This window comes from Rhinopithecus roxellana, chromosome 18, assembly GCF_007565055.1.
Source record: "Rhinopithecus roxellana isolate Shanxi Qingling chromosome 18, ASM756505v1, whole genome shotgun sequence".
NCBI classification, from domain to species: Eukaryota; Metazoa; Chordata; class Mammalia; order Primates; family Cercopithecidae; genus Rhinopithecus; species Rhinopithecus roxellana.
In genome coordinates, this window is record NC_044566.1 from 12019909 (window position 1) to 12041067 (window position 21159).

Sequence of the window (21159 nt, forward strand, 5' to 3'; positions counted from 1 at the left end):
TAAATCAGCCCCTCTACAGCCAAGCAATCTTCACGGCATGTATTCTGAGTTAAAAATCTTAACTAACAATAAGATCCTTGATGCTTTAGTTCCCTGGATGAACACTGTGATTTGTTTATAGAACATACATGTCTTCCTTGACAAGTGCTATGATATTTAAAAGATGTATATCCTCAATGCCCTTTTAAGCAGCGTTTTCCCCCTCAAATGTGTGTAACTTTTGATGATAACTTCACTGCTTCCTTCTCTGCTCAGCCTCAGGATGTTCCATCTGCCCTACTTGAATGCCTGAGGCCCTTCTTTCCCCAGTGACCCCGAGGAAATTCTTGGAGGGGTTTCTTAGCCTGTGGATTTTTTCTCCACAAGGGTATAAAATAAGAGGATGAGGGAAATAACCTTAACTGAATACATGGTGATATGGTTTGTCTGTGTCTCTGCCCAAATCTCTTCTTGAATTATAGCTCCCATAATTGGGAGATAATGGAATCATGGGGGCAGTTTTCCCCATACTGTTCTCATGGTACTGAAGAAGTCTCATGAGATCTGATGATTCTATGTTTCCCCTTTCTCTTGTCTCTTATTCTGTCTTACCACCACCATGTAAGGGGTGCCTTTCACCTTCCGCCATGATTGTCAGGCCTCCCCAGCCACGTGGAACTGTGAGTCCATTAACCCTCTTTTTCTTTATAAATTACCCAGTCTTGGGTGTGTCTTTATCAGCTGCATGAAAACGGACTGATACCCATGAGTAGCAGGTCAAGACAAATGTTGTAGACTGAATGTTTTGTTCCGACCTAAATTCCTATGCTGAAGCCCTAACAGCCGATGTGACTGTATTTGGAGGTGGGGACCATAAGGAGGGAATTGGGGTTAAAAATGGTCAAGATACATTAGGCTTAGAGAGACTAGAGCGCTCTCCCTCGTCTCCCAACCCAGGCACACACAGACAAGAGGTCATATGAGCATGCGGTGAAATGGCTGCACCTATAAGCCAAGAAAAGAGGTCTTAGACTAAAACCTGATTTATAGGCACCTTGCTCTTGGACTTCCAGCCTCACCAACTGTGGGAAATACATTTCTTTTGTTTAAGTCACCCAGTCTGTGATTTTTTTTAATGGCAATTTGAGCAGACTAAGACAATAGGTTACAGACTCAGGCCATTAAAGTGACAAAAATGAGGAAGTATGATAATCTTATAAATGAGTGCAACCTTATTAATGATTTGTAAATATAGATAAAAAGAATTTTTTTGTTATGATGTGGGTCAGAGTGGTGTGGAGTATCCTAGAAAACACATTTCTTTGCAACTCTACCTGACTGTAGACCATCCATACATTCAGTCCTAATTTTGGATGAGATTTACAAAAGTTGTGTGGGACAAAGGGCTATTTTACCTTTGCACATTGCTATGATATCTGGCTCCTTACTACTCAATTCCAGACATTCCCCTTTAATGATTTGACAATCAGAAATAATCCCATAAATTTTCAAAACTCCCTTCTGAGTGGTGACACCCCTATTGAAAATCATTCCTCTATTATTTCTTTAAAATTCATCATCAACTGCTGTCAACTCAACTGTCAAAACAAGTCCTGCCATTCATACATGATTAGTTCATGTCTGTGAGCAAGAATCCGCCCTCAGTTCAGGGAAGGAGCATAAGATCTAGTCCTAAATCAATCAGTGCACTGTATTCATCTGGTGACAATAGCTAGACATGACCCAATCAGAGCCAATGACACATAATGGAGCTTTTGATTAATATCTTGGGAAAGAGACTCTAGTCCTCCCAGCCACCTTGAATGACAGAGGCTGTAGGTATGAAGCTGCTTTAACCATCTGGCGTGTTGCAGAGCCTCCAGTAAAAACCAATCCAGAGGAATGCATAGTTGGGTTTGGGTTCTCTATGTGTGATACTTCCCATGCATTAAGTCGCAAGATTTGAAAAGGAGGAAACTGTATTCCTGCTTTATAGTCAGATTGGGGGTACCTAACAGCATGGTGTAGGAAGAGCTTTTCGTATAATATTTTCTGCACTTTCTCGACCACTGAACCAGTTATATGCTCCAAAGGTTACATCTTGTACCCTGAGGGGAGGAAAGAAAAAGCAAGTTTACACACAGGTGCACAAAATACCTTCCCAGTTCTAATTGTTTTGTTTATCGTCTGTCTCTCTTCACTTGAATGTAGTCTTCATCAGGCCAAGACTTGCTACCTGTTTTGTTTATTGCTGTGCTCCTGGTGCTGAAGATGGTGCCACCGAGATGAGAGAAACGTAAGCCTTGGCTTCCTGATTTTTTATTTGCCATCTAAACAGTATTTATCAATACCACTCCCTTTCCACTTTTTAACTTTTTATTTTGAAAAATTTCCAATATATACAAGGTAGAGAAAATGAACTTTCTTGTGCTCATTACTCAACTTCGCAATTATCGTGGTCAATTCATTTTCACTTGTATCCACGAAAACTCTCCCTCTTTGCCTCTCTAACTAGATTATATTAAAGCAAATCTCAAGAAGCTTCTACACACTTCTTTTAAAAAAATTTTATGGGTACATAGTAGGTATATATATTTATGGGGTACATGAGATATTTTGATACAGACATGCAATGTGAAATAATCACATCATGAAAAGTGGGGTATCTATAGCCTCAAGCATTTATCCTTTGTGTTACAAACAATCCAATTATACCATTGTAATTACTTTTAAATGTACAGTTAAATTATTTTGACTACAGTTGCCCTGTTGTGCTATTGAATACTAGGTATTATTCATTCTTTCTACTTTTTTGGTACCTATTAACCATCTCCACCTTCTCCCCATCCTCCACTACACTTCCTAGCCTCAGGTAACCATCCTTCTACTCTCTAAGTCCGTAAGTTCAATTGTTTTGATTTTCACATCCCACAAATAAGTGAGAGCATTTGATGTTTGTCTTTCTGTGCCTGGCTTATATCACTTAACATAATGACCTCCAGTTCCATCCATGTTGTTGCAAATGACAGGATCTCATTTTTTTGGATGGTTGAATAGTACTCTATTCTGCGTAAGTACCACGTTTTCTTTATCCGTTCTTCTGTTAGTGAACACTTCGGTTGCTTCCAAATCTTGGCTATTGTGAATAGTGCTGCAATAAACATGGGAGTGCAGATATCGCTTCAATATACTGATTTTCATTCTTTTGGGTATATACTCAGCAGTGGGAATGCTGGATCATATGGTAGTTCCATTTTTAGTTTTTTGAGGAAACTCCAAACTGTTCTCTGTAGTGGTTGTCCTAATTTACATTCTCACCAAGTGTGCACGAGGGTCCCCTTTTCTCTACATCCTCTCCAGCATTTGTTATTGCCTATCTTTTGAATAAAAGCCATTTTAACTGGGGTGAAATTATATCTCGTTGTAGTTTCGACTTGCATTTCTCTAATGGTCAGTGATGTTAAGCACATTTTCATATGTCTGTTTGCCATTTGTATATCTTCTTTTAAGAAATGTCTATTCAAATATTTTGCCCATTTTTTAATTGGATTGCTAGATTTTTTTTTTTTTTTTCCTTTACAGTCATTTGAGCTCCTTATATTCTGGTTACTAATCCTTTGTCAACTGGGTAGTTTGCAAATATTTTCTCCCATTCTGTGGGTTGTCTCTTTACTTTTTTGATTGTTTACTCACTGTGCAAAGCTTTTTAACTTGATGTAATCCCATTTGTCCATTTTTGCTTTCATTGCCTCTGTTCATAGGGTATTACTCAAGAAATTTTTACTCAGACCAATATCCTGGAGAGTTTCCCCAAAGTTTTCTTATAGTAGTTTCATAGTTTGAGGTCTTAGATTTGAGTCTTTAGTCCATTTTGATTTGCTTTTTTCTAAACTAAAAATCAGCAGGAGGTAGGGTGCAAGTTTTATTCTTATGCATATGGTATCCAGTTTTCCCAGTATCATTTATTGAAGAAACTGTCCTTTCTCTGATGTATATTCTTGGCACCTTTGTCAAAAATAAGTTCACCATAGGTGTGTGGATTTTTTTCTTGGTTCTCTATTCTTTTTCATTGGTCTGTGTGTCTGTTTTTATGCCAGTATTTTGCTATTTTGGTTACTATAGCTCTGCAGTATAATTTGAGGCCAGATAATATGATTCTTCCAGTTTTGTTGGTTTTGCTTAGGATAGCTTTATCTATTTTGGGTCTTTTGTGGTTTTATATACACTTTATATTGTTTTTTCTATTTCTGTGAAGAATGTCATTGGTATTTTGGTAGGGATTGCATTGAATCTGTAGATTACTTTGTGTAGTATGGACATTTTAACAATATTCATTCTTCCAACCCATGAGCATGGAATATCTTTGCTTTTTTTATGTCCTGTTCAATTTTGTTAATCAGTGGTTTCATTGTTTTCATTGTTGAGATCTTTCACTTCTTTGGTTAATTTCTAGGTATTTACTTTTATTTGTGGTTATTGTAAGTGGATTACTTTTTTGTTTTTTTTTTCAGATTGTTCACTGTTGGCATATAGAAATGCTGCTGATTCTTGTATGTTGATCTTGTATCCTGCAACTTTACTGAATTTGTTTATCATTTCTAATATTTTTCTGGTGAAGTCTTTAGGTTTCTCCAAATATCAGATCATATTACCTGCAAACAAGGATAATCTGACTTTTTGCTTTCCAATTTTGATGCCGTTTGTTTCCTTCTGTTTTCTGATTGCTCCGGTTAAAACTTCTAGTACTATATTGAATAACAGTGGTGAAAGTAAGCATCCTTGTCATGTTCCAGATCTTAGAGGAAAGGCTTTCAGTTTTTCCCCACTCAGTATGATACTTGCTGTGGGTCTGTCACAGATGGCTTTTATTATGTTGAGCTATGTTCTTCTATGCCCAGTTTTTTGAGGGTTTTTATGATGAAGGATGTTGAATTTTATCAAATGCTTTTTCAGCATCAATTGAAATAATCATATGGTTTTTGTCCTTTATTCTGTTCATATGATGTATCACATTGATAATTTGCATATGTTGAATCATCCCTGGAATAAATCCCACTTTGTCATGACAAAGTATGTTTTACATATATTGTTGAATTCAGTTTGCTAGTATTTAGTTGAGGATTTTTATATCACTATTCATCAGAAATATTGGCCTGCAGTTTTCATTTTTTGATGTGTCTTTGGGTTTGGTATCAGGATCATACTGACCTTGTAGAATAAGTTTGGAAGTATCCTGTCCTCTATTTTTCAGAATAGTTTGAATATAATTAGTATTAGTTCTTTTTTAAACATTTGGTAGAATTCAGCAGTGAATCCATTAGGTTCCGGGCTTTTCGTCACTGTGAGACTTTTATCACAGCTTCAGTCTTGTTATTTGTTATCAATTTGTTTATGTTTAGAATTTCTTTCTGGTTCAGTCTTGATAGGTTGTATATGTCTGGAGTGTATCCATTTCCTCTAGATTTTCCACTTTATTGGCACATAGTTGCTCATATTAGCCACTAATGGTCCTTCGAATTTCTGCGGTCTCAGTTGTAATGTCTCCTTTTTCATCTCTGATTTTATTTAGTTAGGTCTTCTCCCTTCTTTTCTGCATTAGTCTGGCTAAAAGTTTGTCAATTTTGTTTATCTTTTCAGAACGCCAATATTTTGTTTTGTTGATCGTTTGTATTGTTTTCTTCATTTCAAACTCATTTATTTCTGCTCTGGTTTGTATTATTTCCTTTCTTCTATTAATTTCGGGTGTGGTTTGCTCTTGTTTTTCTAGCTCTTTAAAATGCATCATTAAGTTATTTACTTGAAGTTTTTTTTCTTTTTTGTATGTAGGTGCTTGTAGCTATACATTTCCCCCCCAGTACTGCTTTCACTGTATCCCATAGGTTTTGGCATGTTGTGTATTCATTTTCATTTGTTTCAAGAAATTGTTCAATTTCCTTCTTGTTTTTTCATTGACCTACTGGTCATTCAGGAGCATATTGTTTAATTTCTATGTGTTTGCATAGTTTCCAAAATTCCTTTTGTTGTTGATTTTTAGTTTTATTCCATTGTGGTCAGAGAAGATGAATGATATTATTTCAATTGTTTGAATGTTTTAAGACTTGTTTTGTGATCTAACATATGGTCTATTCTTGAGAATGATCCATATGCTGAAGAGAAGAATGTGTATTCCGTTGGATGAAATGTTCTGTAAATGTCTATTAGGCCCATTTGTTCTTCTTTTAGCAACTCATCTCTAGTTTCTGGGACATGCCTCCTTATTCGTTATCTCTTTTCTTTCTAGCCACTCTTCCTTAGTCTCTGAGCTTCTGGGGAGCTCTGGAGTAGGGATGGTCCTTTGCAGTTGTCCTACCCTGAGATGGGGGATGGGTCTTTATTATCATTGGTCAGTCATTGAGTCAGAGCTCAGAGCTGCTTTCTGGGAGGGGATGAAAACTTGGGTGGAGCTCTCTTCAACTGTTGTAGAGTGACTCTGAGTAGCTCGCCACAGCATCCACTACAATCTTCCCCTTATGCTCTCATATCCATTACTTTCATATAATAAGTTTTGAGTACAGCTTCTGTAAGTTTTTGCTTGGTCTGTTTAGTGTTGCTTTAAAAGAATACCCGAGGCTGGATAATTTATAGAGAAAAGAGGTTTATTTGGCTCACAATTGTGGTGGCTGGAAAGTCCCAGAGCCTGGCACCAGCATCTGCTTGTCTTCTGCTGAGTGCCTCCTGCTGCATCACCACATGGTGATGAAGTAGAAGAGGAAGCAGGTATGTGCAAAGGGGACCAAACATGAGAGATGACTTCACTTTGTAACAGCATGTTCTCGTGGGAACTAATTTATTTCTAGGAGAATTAACCCAGTTTCAGATAAAGAGATTAATCCATCTTAATGACCTAATCATCTTTTAAAGGCAGCACCTCCCAACACCACCATATTGGGAATTAAGGTTCCACCATGAATTGTGGCTGGAGCACTCAAACCATAGCAGTCTCTTTTCCTAGTATGTTATGAGAGGAAGGTTATTAGGATGAACCACAAACTCTGCAGCTGATCTCAAGACTGCAACTGACAGTCATCATCTTCCTCCTGTACTACCAATTCTAGAGTCCCTTCACCACCAGTTACCACTTTTGCCGATGTAGGTAGCTGCTGAAGTGACCCTAATTTCTGAGAGGGGAAAGATCCTGATCACAATGCTCTTCTTAGGTTTTGGAGGTTGCATTTATCCATTTGCTTTTAATATTGATCATAAAAACAAGAGGAAACCTGGTGGATTACCTACGTACCAAACACCTTCTTCTTGGCCTCCATTTGTGTAAAAGCAGGTATCTGTCCTCTTGATGATTAGGCTCAACACTCCTGCCAGTATGACCACTCCTTTTGTTGACTGATGGACACTTATGGCATGAAGAAATTGAAGTGTTCAGGCAGATGCCATTGCTTAAAATTTAGTGTGTGTCTTACCATGACTCCTGCTACAAGTATTCCTCTTCAGAGAACTAGGTCTTCTGTGTCTTCAGAGCCCAGTGTGATGGGGATGGAAAGCGTGAATTCTCCAATGGTCTCAATTTACAATAATCATAAGAGAGGCCACTAGTTCTACTTCTCGGTTCGTAGGTCTTGGTATCTATTGACTCTTACAATATGCTGCATTCTGGAGAATGGCCCCCCTTGCTCAGAGAGTATATTCTCCATGCTGGAATCTCAGCAGCATTTCCAAAAGGTCTTTCCAACAGACTTTCAGCTTCTGGTTATGTGATGGAGCCAGTAGATTCCATGGCCATATGCCCATTGCCACACCTCCTTTCATGTGACATAGTTTTCTTGGTGTGATACAATTCAACCACTATATTAGCCCTTGGATATTGGTACTGGCTAAGGAAAAAAGACAAACCTATACCAAGAATGTGTCAGTTCAAGCTATGATGTGTCACTGTTTCATATGGGGTGTGTGTGCGGTGGGGACACAGTGTAGTCAACTTGCCACCAAAAGACAAATTGGTCTCCTGGAGGATGGTGCAATACTGCAAGCTGAGGGTTGTCTCTGGTGCTGATGACTTGGACATTCAGCAGCAGGAGCTATATCAGCATTGGAGAGTGGAAACACGTGCTTTGAACCCATGTATAGTCTCTATCTTTGCACCATGGCTGCCCTGGTCATACTCAATTACAGCTGAACTGGAGCAGCCAAAGACAGAGGATGACTGATGTCAACTGGCTGAGCCATTCCACTGACCAAGTTGTTAAGTCCCTGTTCTGCAGTGGAGGATCTTGAGTGGGTATCCAAATGTAGCATGGAGATCTTCACACTTTGAACTCACTCCCTTATATCCAGCCACATGTTTTCCCCAGACATATGGGTCTCCAAGTTTTCAACCTTTCTCCTTTCAGGTCCTTGACACACCTGTCAAGTCATTCACCACTGCCCATTTATCTACACATATTCTTACCATAACCACCTCTCTCACCAAGTAACCAAAACGGAAGAAGAGGTGCACCACTGTGCCCATTGGGAGCATTCCCCCTTAATGCTCTATTTAATGTCACACCTGAGAGGACCTGTGTTCAGCAACAATTTATTTTAGCTTGCACTCCCAGACCAAACAACACATTCATGAACCAAACTTGGCTTTTCTCTTCCTCTGTCAGATGATTATCAGGGACCTCTCTCCATGTAGCCATTATAAAGATTTGAGGGAGACATGCAAGTGCAACAATGGTGATAACATGCAGGCCAGGATCATCTGGTTTTGTAGGTTATTTGTATCCTTTAAACAAATGCCCTTTAAACACAAATAAGCTACAAAACTTATTATTATTATTATTATTATTATTTTGGTTCATGACCACCCTAAATGTACTACTTCCATCTTACAGTGGATTATGTTGGGGCTACTTGGCCCTATGACTTGTTGAATTTGAATTCAATTCACAAAGGGGAATTCCAATTGCATGGTACATGAGGTACCACAGTCAGGTGCTCTACCCCTAGCATATCCTAATAGCGCACCAAAAGCTAGTTTCTAAATGGATTATAACTCTCACTGCAGCTCACGTAGTCTTCTTTCAGAACCCTAAGGGTATACATTGGAGTCTACTGAGGCTTGTCATGAATTCCTACAAGCATCTTTTTCCATTACAGAGACTTCAAACACATAGGGCCTGCCAGGTCATATGATGAAAACCACAGACCCTGTTATGTATCACATCCCAGACCTGGTCCAGAGCCATTTCCTGATCTGAGCTATGCTCCAAGCTGACAGTCTTTTGTGTCATCCCGTAAGTGGATTGGAGCAGTATTTTCCAAATTTGAACTGTGGTGTCCTCAGAAACTGAAGAGGCTGTCATCCTGTTTCCTCATTGCTTCCTGAACCACATTGTGTGACTCAGGAAGCAATCATTTGTCCTTTAATTTAAGAAAAAATGCCCCAGCTTCTCTAGGCCACTAATTTCCCCCAAAAAACTTCACTAATATGGCAGATCTTGTGTTCATCGATTTTATTACGAACGCTCTGAAGTGCATGCGCCCTTGTGAAGCCTCCAGCATACTTGCCACTTCTTGCGCATCCAGTCTAATGAACATGATATAATAATATAGTGGACTACTATGATGCTCTGTGGACTGTTGGGATGGTGCAGGCCTCTCTGTATCATCTTATGATTGTAGGCAGGACATATTTCTGTATGTTCCAAGTAAATGTGAACTGTTTCTGATCCTCCTTATTCTGCTGTTGTTAAAGATGTCACGCCTGACCAACATGGTGAAACCCCATTTCTACTAGATACAAAAAAACTAGCCAGGCGTGGTGGTGCATGCCTATAATCCCAGTTACTTGGGAGGCTGAGTGAGGAGAATCGCTTGAACCAGGGAGGTGGAGGTTGCAGTGAGCTGAGATCACCCCACTCCAGCCTGGGCAACAAGAGCGAAACTCCATCAAAAAAAAAAAAAAAAAAAAAAAAAAAAAAATCACATCTGGTACAACATCAGCAATGGGACTCACTACTTGACTGAGTTTGGTGTCGTCACTTTCCAGTGTCTGGGTGGTATATTAAATGGGATATGATGGGGCCCACCAGCCCCAAAGAGTTTAGGTGTTGAAGGCCCCAAGCCTTTTCCCCAGGTGTGTGATACTGTTTATTGACTATGTTGGCCAGGGAAGCAGTAGCAGAGCTTTTCACTTAGCCTCCCCCAATAGGATAGCTCTTATTCCAAAGGCCAAGGAACCTATGTAGGTATTTTGCCAGCTTTCAAGTATATCCACTCCAATTGCACATTTGGGAAGCAGGAAAATGACCATGAATCCAGTGGACCATTGGAACCCAGATCAGGGCGGAAACTCCGTTCATTTCCTGGCCCACAAGCATCCTACTCCAATAGAGGGCCCTAAGGAGTCCTGAGTTCTCTGGGTGTGAATGTCAGCTCAGGCCCTGTGTCTAGCATTTCTCAAAATGTTTGCATATTCTGCTTTTCCACTGTATAGTTGTTTAAATAAGTGACCACAGGCACATTTGGCAAAGAACCATTGGAACGGTAACTGTGTTCTCTTGCCATGGGTGCTCCTGAGAACCTGACCTCCCTTTGAGTTAGTGGATTCTGGGTCAGATAAACTGACTCAAAGATTAAGATCTGTTTTATTTCTTCTTCCATCATCTATCACACACTCGCACCATTTCAACTTTACTTAATGTGGGCTGTAATTTTCTCCAAAGTTCCAGGAGTCATCCTAGCAGTGTGATGAAAACATCTCCAAGAGTCCTTGTCAGGGTGGCAAATCATCTATCACAGTAAACTGCGCCCATATAAATAAACTCACCCTTTTCCAACTTCATGCTTCCCCTGCTTTGATTCATCTCCCTCATTCAGTCCCATAAACAGTCTCTGGCTTTGGCCATTGCACATTGGCCTGCTGCCCTTAGGCACATGGTTCCTTCCTTTGCTCAGCAGGCTCTGCATTTCCCCTCCATGTGCTTTCTCACTTGACTCTAGTGATGGGTCTGGTCAAGGCAGGGGGTGGGGATGGGTCCTTAGGAGTCGTGTGTTGTCTTGCAATGGAGACTTCTAGATCATGTTCAAGCAAGGGCAGAGCACAGCCTCTCACAGGGAGGTCAGGGCCACCTTTGTAGGCCCAGAGGGCTCTGAATGGAGTGTTGAGGTTTTGTTTTGTTTTGAGATAGAGTCTCACTCTGTCACCCAGGCAGGAGTGCAGTGGTGTGATCTCAGCTCACTGCAACTCCACCTCCCAGGTTCAAGCAATTCTCGTGCCTCAGCCTCCCGAGTAGCTGGAACTACAGCCACATGCTGCCACACTTAGCTAATTTTTTGTATTTTTAGTAGAGGCCAGGTTGCACCATGTTGGCCAGGCTGGTCTCTAACTCCTGACCTCAGGTGATCTGCCTGCCTGGGCCTTCCAAAGTGCTGGGATTAACGGAGTGAGCCACTGTGCCTGGCCTCAAGTGTTGAGGTTTTGAGAGCATTAATTCTGATGTCCCACTCATCCCTAATAGGCCCCTGACATTGTCATAGCAGACTAACCAGAGCTAAGAATTCAAATTTTTTTGAAGTGCTGCTATTCTTATAGTTAATTCCTGGGCCTTATCCATAGCTTTTTCAGTCCTCCTGCTACGGGAGATAAGAGTCTCTTCCGATGCCTCCAGTGAGGCTTTCTCCCTTTCACTTTCCTTTCAATGATGGGTCACAGCCCTGAGCCTCCCATTGTCTTTCTCTAATGCCTCCAGTGACTCGGCCAGAGCCATTAGAGTCCATTGTTCTCAGGATTGGTACTTTTTCTAACTCTCAAAAGCCTGGGAGATTGCTATCTACCAGGGTATTCTCTCACACCCCAGGTCATCACCAGTGAACGTTCTGACACTTGCATTTCTCCAGTAAGCAGGGCTGGGGCTTCACTGCCAGCCAGCCGGAGGATGAACCAGCCCTACAATTCCACTTTAGAGTCCATCTTCTTGGATCACTCCTGGCACCAACTGTATTGAGTCAAGTTCTCTGGGAAACAGACTTGGAGGTAAAAATTTCCATAAAATGTTTTTTGGGGAGTGATCTTCATGCTTATACCTATAAAGGAGTAAAGGCGGTCACACTGGGCAGGAGATGTTGAGCTTTGTTGCAGTTGCAGCAGAGAATCGGTCAATCTTGCATGGAGTCTGACCTGGGAGGGCCTCCCGGACCTGTACCACCATGAGGCAAGAGGCCAGGCCCCTGAATCCCACCTTTGTGCGTGAGTCTGACCTGGGAGGGCCTCCCAGACCTGCACCACCATGAGGCAAGGGGCCAGGCCCCTGCATCCCACCTTTGTGCATGAGTCATTGGATGCAGCTGCCCCTGGGATGATGCTATGAACTTGGGCAGGGTGGCTGTCTTCAGCTGGGAGCAGTTTCCAGGGAGGGACTCAGTGGAGAGCCCTGACAACTGACCCCCAACCCACCAACACTCTCAGCTGTGGAGAGGATGACAGGGTCTGCCTGGACATCACAGCAGCCACAACCACCCCCTTTTCACCCCTCTTAATATGTCTGCCCCCTTTTGTACATTTATTCTCCCAAGGTTTGTATCTCAGGCTTTTTCTTCTTTGGCGTGCCTTTCTTTGAGGGGATGGAACCTGTAGTCCCAGCTACTCGGGAGGCTGAGGCAGGAGAATGGCAGGAACCCGGGAGGCGGAGCTTGCAGTGAGCTGAGAACTGGCCACTGCACTCCAACCTGGGTGAGAGAGCGAGACTCCGTCTCAAAAAAAAAAAAAAAAAAAAAAGCTGTGGATAATGGACTGAGGTAGGGGGACAGGGTGGAAAGACAGAGCAGAACTGGACACCAAGGCAAAGTAGGAAGTGTTGCATCTACTTCCTGCTACAGATGCTGCGCCCTGTCCTCCCATGTCCATGATTCCTGCCCACTGGTTTATCCTTCTGTTTGTACCGGGCCTCTTTGAACTTCCCACCTGTTTGCATCACCTCCCCAACTTCCTGATTCGCCCCCCAAGTCCTATATCTGTACAATACCTGTGCATGCCTTGTAAGTCCCCATGGCTCGTACGTTGTGGACCCAGGCTTCTGTCCTTCAGTTTCCAGCCCCAATATCACAACCTGTTTGGAAGTGGACATGTGTTAAATTAGTGCATGTTCCCTACTTTTTGCCTTGGTGTCCAGTTCTGCTCTGTCTTTCCATCCTGTCACCCTACCTCAGTCCATTATCCACAGCTTTTTTTTTTTTTTTTTTTTTTTTGAGACGGAGTCTCGCTCTGTCGCCCAGGCTGGCGTGCAGTGGCCGGATCTCAGCTCACTGCAAGCTCCGCCTCCTGGGTTTACGCCATTCTCCTGCCTCAGCCTCCCGAGGAGCTGGGACTACAGGCGCCCGCCACCACGCCCGGCTAGTTTTTTGTATTTTTTAGTAAAGACGGGGTTTCACCATGTTAGCCAGGATGGTCTCGATCTCCTGACCTTGTGATCCGCCTGTCTTGGCCTCCCAAAGTGCTGCGATTACAGGCTTGAGCCACCGCGCCTGGCCACAGCTTTTACAAAGCTACCAGAAGCAGCTTTCTAAAATACGAATGTTTATTCAAGGAAAAATATTTATGGAATGTTTGCAGTGTCCTACCTGGGTTATTTTCTAGGCATCTGTGATGAACAATACAGTCAAAGTTCCTGCTCTCATAGAACTTACATTTTAGGGGGAAGACAGGCAATTAAAACAAGTGAATGAATGGATAGATGCTATGCTAGGAATTAGAATGATATGATAGTGTGAAGATATGGCTATTTTATAATAATATCAGTTGCCTGATTAAAAACTATCAGAGGTTTCCCATTGTCTTCAGGGGAGAGTTCAGACTCGCTTGGCACAAAAGCCTCCCATGGAGAAAAGTTCTGGGCCCCTGGTGTGGATCAGATGGCCCCTTGGACTTGGTAATTTGGGAGGCTGACTCTTCCAGGAGGCCAGGTCTTCTGTCCCAGTGACCTTCCTTCTGGTCTCCTTCCTTCCTCCTCTCGGGATCTCTTCCCACTGGAACAATGTTGCTTTTGACCAAAGTGACGAAAGTCCAGCTGGCCTCAGCAGGTTTGTTCTTGTCAGTGTCTCAAACCAGACAATGAACAATCCATTTCAACAGGGACTTTTGCCACTATTTTTGGGAAACATAGACTGTGACATGACTTTAGGAAGAAGATACATTGTGTTTAAGCGTGGAGGTGCAATGCTGATTTCTACTGAGGCTGGGCGCTGTGGCTTGATTTGCACCCACACAACACTCTTCCTAGCCCAATATCCCTCCTGCACCCCATTTTATCTCACTGAGATTATAGGAGATTTTGTTAAGCAAGAAAACAAAATGAAACCAAGCACGTTATCAGTAGGTTACAGGTCAAAGGCGATAAGTCCTCAAAAATCCCAGTTCTCCTCGGGAAGCTGGGACTTTTCACTGCACTCACTGCAGAGGTGAGGAGATGACAGAGGAAGCAGAAGGTCCCTTGCCCTTGTCAGGTTCCCACCAAGCTGTCATTACTTATTTATGGGGCCATCTAATGGCTGATCTGAAGAAATTGATGACGGACCCCTAAACATAGCACCTCCCCCGTCCTTCCCGCATTTCTGCTCCTCCTCTTTTCCCCTTCATTGCCTTTCCCCCGTTTCTCTCTCTCTTCCTTGGACTCCTGCAGCCCGGGTCACTAACTTAGCTTTTACCCCCCCTAGTGGTAAGTAAGGCAAATCACCCATTTGCTTGTTGGTTCCAACAGCTACAGCTTCATGCTCTCTCATAGGGGCTGAAAATGTATTAAAATGAGGGAAGACATCTATTTATTAAACTTGTATTTTAACCACAACAGATAGTCCAGCCAAAAATCTTGAGATATTTGTTCTTTACTATTTGATTATTACACACACAATAAATTACAACTATAGTGTGTCAATAGAATTTCATAATATGTACAGTCCAGCCTTTTAGGTATTTTTGTATTATTATACATAAAAATATAATTAATGGAAAATAAAATAATTTCTCATTATACCTGAGGTGTGATGTAAATGAGATTGATACTGTAAGATTGATATTAGTCACGTTGATTGCCCTTTTGCATAAAATCAACATACTGTACTAAAAAGAATAGTGCAATATTAGGGTTTAGCTTGTATTTCTGAGACTGGAAGCACTCTTAAGAGGGATGAAGTGAGCCGTTGTGATATGCAGAGGGCTGGGAAGACCTTTCTGGTGCTAAAAATTTTACCCTGTGTCATGTGGCCTTGTGCTAAAATCACATGTTCACATTGATAGGAAGGTATCATCAAAATAAATGAATTGTCAGCTCTTTCTCCTTTCCACTGTTAAAACTCTGCAAGTTTAACTCTGAGCTGCTGAAAGGAGGGTGAGAGGTAGTTCTGTAAGGAGCTGGGTGGATTTTTACCATACTGGGATGTGAAAAAACAGAATGAGAAGTGGGGACAGAGAACAGGGAGCACTTTAGGAGGTGGAAATGGGGTGTGATACTGTAACTCCAGCTCTTGTTGGACACAGCTTTTAAAAATTTATATTTCATGAGTCCTAGGAAAATTCTTCTCCCCCAAATGGCAGTAGTACAGATCTGGGGCTGAAAGAAAGGCTTTCACTCTTTTTTTTTTTTTTTTTCTTTAATATGTAAAATGTTAACTCATTAAATCCTCACTGTGACATTATGAGGTAGGTGCTATTGTACCATTCACTGTGCTGATAAACTGAGACACAAGAGAAGTTAGGCAACTTGCTCAAAGTCACTTAACAAGTAAGCATGGGATGTGGCTTCCACCCTAGCAACCCGGCCCCAACATGCGTGCATTTGCTTATTCTCCAGGGCTGCTCATCCAGCTGGAGGCTCTGGAGCTGGAGGTCAGAAGCCTCAGCTTTCTGACCGAAGGACATTAAGCCAGACAACTCGAACGTGCTGCATTTCTCATACTTTGGGTTTACCATGATCATGTAGGCAACACTGATTGATGATCAGTGCAGCTACGTCTGAAATAGGATATTCTTGTACTGAAGCTTAATTTTATGCAGAATTAGGTCTTATCCTTCGGATTCTAAGCTTATTTCCGCACTGATTAGTTGGCATCCAGTGGCCCCAGTTTCTATGGGTTTACCTGGTTGGGATGAGAGCACTCCTTGCTCCCCTAATGGACTTCCATTTAATTTTCTTAAAACAAAGACAATACTATTTTTAAAAGAAAGTGTTTTCATGCAGTTTAAGCGTTAAAAAAATCAGTTTAAATTTTTCACAGCCGCAAGGGCAGGAAGAACTCAGGTTACACGGTCTTGACCACACTTGCCAGCATACAGCGTATTTTGTCCTTGGTGAGTGCTGAAGAAAAACAGGGAACAAAACCAACTGCATGACTGAAACACAAACTCAACTTTGCGAATGCAGGAAATAGGTTGAGTTAAAAGAACAATTAAAGAGAGCTCAGACTCTTGTTATAGTGACCTTTTAGGCTTCTTTTTTTCCAACTGTGATTTTGTCCAGAGTGTTAGTATAAACCTGTGTGGTTGCAACTGTTACCAAAGGGTAGGAGATCTAATTCCAGATCAACCAGTGAAAGCTGGGTAGTTTTAACCACCAACATCTGCAACAGCTAAATAAGATCCATGTTGCTTCTGTTACACAGTTTTTCCTACTGTGTTTTCGAAAATGTGCTCAATTGTCACATAGTAAAAGCAAATATCGAGTAGCTTCCCAGGGACAGTGGTACTTTTAAAAAGGTGATCCCAACTCCTGTGTTCTTTAGAATCAATTCAAGTAAACATATTAAATAAGATTCCAAACCTTTCACCTCTTATTACTGGTCCATCTAAAATTTCATCCATTTGGAATGAATGAGGAGATGGACAACGTCCTTGGAAAGATTGTAAGTCTAGAGTGGAGGCAGCTCAGTTTTATATTTTTATATAAAAAAAGCTTTTTGCTCACACAGCCAGATGGTAGACGGAATTGCTCCACTTAATGCGGGGAGCTGTTCATGACAGAGCATCACTGGGTATGCGGACAGAGATGAATGCTTTGGAAAAGGTTTTCACTGAACACAGAAACTTGATTTGCAAAGGAGGAGAGAATTTGTCCGTTCCCTAAGTGACCAATCTTTAAGAATGGCTTTAAGAATGATGTCAGTTGAAAATTAAATCTAAAATCATGAAATAAGTAATATCTTCTTGTATACTTACACATTTGAGAGTATGATTAATCTCTGGTCATCTGGCAAGAACAGTTACAAGAAATCACATCTTCAATAAACTTCTTATACACAATTTGTTGCTAAAATGCATTTGCTTGGCAGCCAAGGATTAGATTTTTGCCAGTTTGTAACAAGGATTAGCTGAGATTTGTGTTGCAAAGAGAAGATTAAGGGAGCAGGCATATCGTCTTAGTGAACAATTCAGAATAATATTTTGTTTCAAAATTAACCAATGTGGGATCAGCACTTCACATTATGTGTTTGTGTGCAGAAATTCATGCATATAGCATTTCTTTTTCCAGAAGTAATTAGGGGACTCAGGTAAAGCCAATTATTTGTGAACACTTTGTTATATAAAAGAGGTCCCTGTGCTAAACCACACACTGGGAGATGGTAAATCAGTGGTTCCTTCCCGGGTGTGTTATGTTTGATTATACTTATATTCTATAATATTTTACCCTTTTCATTTTGTGCTCATATTTTCAGTGGTTTATGAAGTAACAGTCTCTAGATTTCATTCCAAATGGAAAGTTGGCATGAAAACTCTCAATCCAATTATTCCAATACACATTTTGAAACAAATCATTTTGGCCCTTTTGAAAATTTTACAGGAGGTGATAAAAATAGGAAATTTCAGGTTTCAGATGTTTTATTGCATTCTTGTAGCATAATAACAGCTTCATTAAAAATAATTCCACAATACAATGTGAACTTTGTGAGTTGCTTAGAACACTTTTGCTGGCTTTCTTTTTAAAGCTTTGTATGCAAGAAAGTTGTGTTATTTTACAGTTTATGTTTCATTTTATTTTGCTAAGCTTTGGGGAGATATTGAATTACTACTCCCCAGTGCATGATTGTGGGGATTACAGAGCCTGCCAAATGGTACTACTCTTGAGACTGAGGACTTAGGACACTTCCAAGCTAAGATCACACCTATTCTAAGACATTGGAATCAGTTTCAGGGCTTATTTCAATCTCCGGAGCTAATCATCCTTCAACTTATGGGCTGTGTTAGAGGTGGACTTGGGGGAAGCTCTTCCCTAGGGCTTTTTGTTCAGTCATTGGAGGAATAAGAGGAAGAAGCAAAAGTATCTCTCTCTCCCCTGAATTTGGGGAATTATTATTTCCCAGGTAACACATTTTAGCCGGGGTAGAGGGAACCTTCAAAGCTATCTGGTACAAGTGTTCTTTCAGTCCTCAAGTCTCCTTTCCAAACTTTGTCTTCCAAACAAAGCTGAAATATCTCCAGCAAGGGAAAATTTCATCTTGAGAGGCAGAGCCTTCTGTCTGGGAACACCCCAGAGTTATACAGCTCTTCCTGATGTGGAGCTGAGATCTGTCGTCCTGTGACTTCCACCCATTGTTCCTGGCAATACAGCTCGGACACAGAAAAAACAAGCCTTTTTAAATTTAATAACAGCAATTCAGCTCTCAGGGGAGGGCAGTGGGTAGAGTAGGGAGGATAGAGCTTTGTAGATAGACAGGGTCTTGTCCTCTCTGGTCCTCCGTCTCCAGTTCTGTAAGGTGCTGATTATAAAACCTGACTTCCAGGGTGGCTGGGGAGATTCCAGGAAATGTGTATGAGGTCCGTGCTGCAGCTCCTGGCACAAAGCAGTGACTCCATGGCAGATGATCACTATGATTCCTACAGATGCTGCCTAGTGACTTTCCCTGGAGTTCTCTTTCTGTAGGAAAATTGGCTTCTATTTTTTCCATCTCTTTACATGTTTTGTAGGTTGGGGTCTCCACCACTTCCAGTTAGTCAAGTCTTGCCCAGAACAGTTTGCATTCCTTTTTAGACCTGGTGGCTGCTAGAAAACAGATTGGAAACCGTCCCCAGCAGCTGGTCACAGAAGCAGAATTGATGTCCTCGTTGGGTTCTCCATTCAGAGACCAAATGCTCAGCAAATGCCTAGAGAGTGAATGGCAGGCATTTCATGGAATAGAAAGAATAAGACAGTTTGGAGCAGAAATTCACCCTCTATTATTATACTGTTAAATCCTAGTGGCTCCTTCTGTGTCAGCCTCTGTGTCAGATACTTACATATTTATTATCTTACTCACTCCTCACATCAACTCAGTGATCTGAAGATTGTCTCTATTATTGTCTCTATGTTCCCTCTGAGGAAACAGAAGTTTAGAGAATGTGAGAAACCCATGGAAGGCTGGCCAAGTGCTCCCAGTAGATTTGAGATGATCTGATCAGTGAACAAGATGATCTCAATCACTTGAAAACCAATGAGGAAAACAATTGTGTTCATTACTATATTAGTCAGGGCCCTCCAGAGAAACAGAACCAGCAGGAGATATACCCACTCTATATGGATATAAAAGGAGGTTTATTATGAGGAATTGGTTCGCATGATTCTGGAGGCTGAGTAGTCCCAGGACCTACCATGTGCAAGCTAAAGAACCAGGAAAGCTGGGGCTATAATTCAGTCCCAGTCTGAAGGCCTGAGAATCCAGGAAGCTGACAGTATGGAGCAGGGAGGATAGGGTGTTGCAGGCAGATGGGGTCCCCTTCTCTCTGGCCCTTGGTTTCCACTTCTGTAAAGTGGTGAATATAAAACCTGACTTCCAAAGTTGCTGGGGAGACTCCAGGAAATGTGTATTAGGCACCTTGTGCAGTTACTGGCATCGATCAGCGACTGAATGACAGATGATCATGATGCTTCCTATGGAAGGCGCCTAGAGTCAGAGAAGACGAAATGAGATGTCCCGACCCAAGCAGTCAGGGAGGAAGCAAAAAGGGGCAAACTGCTGCTTCCTCTGCCTTTGATTCTGCTCAGGCCCTGCAGGGATTGAATGGTGCCCAACCACTTCAGGAGGGCTTATCCCTTACTGAGTTCACTGGTTCAAATGCCAGTCTCACCTGGAAACACCCTCACAGGCACACTCAGAAGGAAGTTTAATCTTGGCACCCCATGGCCAGTCAAGGTGACCCAGAGAATTGACCATCATAGTTACTTTTGAGGCAATTCTGACATGAACCCAATATCATCAGCATAAAACCCAGAGAGGTGAAGGTGGTTTGCTAGCAGTGGGAAATCAATGTCTCGGGCACTCTTCATGCTGACTTGTGTAATCCTTCTCTGGAGAACTGAAGATTCCCAGCAGGGAGCTAACAGGGTTTCTTCTCTTCTTTATCTCTGCTCTAGCCACTATCAGTGTGCCATGTCCCACTGAGAGACAAATGGGAAACTCAAAAGGTACGTCTATATTAGAACAGATCACAGTGGTGCTAGGCGGCCGTACTCATCTCTGTCTCCAACAGGCCACGCGCACAGGCTGCCCGGAGCCTTTCCTTTTCCATGTTGTCCCCAACTTCTGCTTTGCTTGTATCTCGCTGTTTACATCTAGTTCTCTTGAATATTTCCCCAAGATAGCAGGTAGCTCTCTGGTCGCACAGGAGTAGTTCATAAGACAAACAGAATGACCATTTCTTGTTTAATTATCATATCTGTGGACCCTTTAAGCATTACTGTAAATGAAGATTTTCCAATCATTTGAGAAACACTAAAATTTAAAAATACAACAGAATCTTAGTGCATGGCTGAACATTCTATAATATATGCAGGGTGAGTGGTTAAAAAAGAGAAAACATGCCTATGGCCAATATTTTATATAAAATAGACTCAAAAGCAGTAAGTCCTAAGTATTAGTTTAGAAGGGATGGAGGCTGTCCAGCTCATAATAAAATTCCTCTTCTTTTCATCTTGTTTCTTTTTCAGGTCATACGAAAACAAGTATAATAATATATTTTGCCTATAGGTGCCAAGACCTGTATTGTTTACTTTCAGATGCTTTTTTTTTAATTGTATTTGGGAACAAACCAGCTATAGCATGAGGAAGAGATGTCAGCTGGAGATAGAAGAAGAGAAGAAAACTGGATGTGCAAACACTGTCATACACAGGGATTTTCAGCAGTTTCATGAAGCTACTGGAAAATCTTTTCTTTGCTTGCCTATAAATCCATGTCATCCAGTTCTC